A 1,958-nucleotide genomic window follows, 5' to 3' on the forward strand; every position below is an offset into this window, starting at 1 on the left:
CCCGAAGGGCGCCCCCCGCCCCGGGTTTTTAAGGGGAAACCCAGGACCCTCCCCGGCCGGGGTTTTTAAGGGGAACCCAAAGGGCTCCCCGCCCGGGTTTTAGGGGAACCGAGAGACTCCCGGCCCCGGAATCACCAGGATTCAGCGGAGCTGAGAGGCCTCCCAGCCCGGGATCAGCGGAGCCTGATGGAAGCCCTGTGTGTTTATGCAACCTGGGGGTTCAGAGGTCCTGTTCTAGGCAGAGGCCTATGGCGAAATTTTCGACTCTGAGAATCAGCCTACAGATTGGAAGGCGGCTCCTCTGACCTCAGTGCTGGAGAAGACCATTAAGCAGAAAACTAAAGAGACCGATTTTATATCATTTCCCAGGTGTAGAACAGTTGGCATGTAAGCCCCTGACCAGTGCCCAGCCTCTCCTCTGTCAGTCTATTTCACTCTTAGGTACCATGTTCTTTGTTCTTTCTTAGCTGGAACTCATTTTTAAACTAGATTGCTTTTAAAAGAAGACTTAATAAAGTTTCCCTTAAGTTATTTAGGTGGTGCTGGGGCTGCTGGGGCTGCTGGGGGCCTGATAGAAGACACAAACACGCCAACAGGGGGCCTGTACCCAGCAGCCACCTTGGTGCTGGGGCTGCTGGGGGTATCAGACACACAAACCCGCAGGCCCAGCACCCAGCAGACCCAAGGCCTTCATGGCAGCACTAAGGAGCAGCAAGCCAAGCGGTAGGAAGCAGCAAGCAGGTGGGTAGTAACGAGGGAGGGGTCCCGGACTGCAAGAGGGCACATGCTGGGCTAAGGGACCCTCCACCCATCCCCAGTGCACGAATTTTGTGCACCGGGCCTCTAGTTTAGGCTATAAAACTGTGATCATTACCTAATCAAAGTAGCTTCTTGCTGAATGCATAATAGCCTGACTCTGTAAATGTGTTTTTAATTCTATTTTAACAGAAAGTAAAATATAAATAAAAATTGCAACTACTTAATGGTCTATGCCTTCACTTCTAAGCCAGGTTTTGTGTTTTTGTTTTTTTTGTTGTTGTTGTTGTTTTAGTAACAAAAGAAGCAGATAAGTGTTGTGGCTCCTGGTTTAAATGTCATTTGCATAACATTTTTAAAATTATTTTAAAATTGTAATATCAGTCAATAGTCACCCTATTTGCCTCTCCTCAAAATTCTAAACAAATTCTTTGATAACAATTAGCTTCAGATATTGTTAGGTTTTACAAAGACAAATGGTGTACTTCCTAGGAAAAAGACAATTCACCAAAGGAACATAGCAGTGAGGTTGAAACATGTCCCCAAATGTTGAAATATCGCTTATGTCTTCTCAAAGAGTATGCACCCCACCCTTTATCTTCACACAATTAAGAGAAGAATCATGATGTTCTCTGCTTATGATAGTGCAATGAAGCATGATTATTAAAAAGGCAATATCTAAAGCCTTAGAACACAGTCTTTAAGTTCTACTAAGAATATTCGTATTTATTTTCCCATGAGTCAGATAACTAATCTTGAAACATCTCTAATAAACATCTATCCTATATAATAAAAGGCTAATATACAAATTGACCGAACAGCAGAACAACCGGTCGCTATGATGCACACTGACCACCAGGGGGCAGACACTGGATGCAGGAGCTGCCCCCTGGTGGTCAGTGCTCTCCCACAGGGGGAGCATCGCTCAGCCAGAAACCGGGCTCACGGCTGGCAAGCACAGCGGTGGTGGCAGGAGCCTCTCCCACCTCCACGGCAACACTAAGGATATCGGGCTGAGGGACACCCCCACCCCAGTGCACGAATTTTGTGCACCAGGCCTCTAGTCCTATCTAATAAAAGAGAAACATGGTAATTAGCCGTACTCAGCTGATTACTCTTTCTCATTGGCTAATCAGGGCGATATGCAAATTAACTGCCAGCCCAGATGGCGGCCGGCAGCCAGGCAGCTTGAAGCGAACATG

This window comes from Myotis lucifugus, unplaced genomic scaffold, assembly GCF_000147115.1.
Source record: "Myotis lucifugus unplaced genomic scaffold, Myoluc2.0 scaffold_191, whole genome shotgun sequence".
NCBI classification, from domain to species: Eukaryota; Metazoa; Chordata; class Mammalia; order Chiroptera; family Vespertilionidae; genus Myotis; species Myotis lucifugus.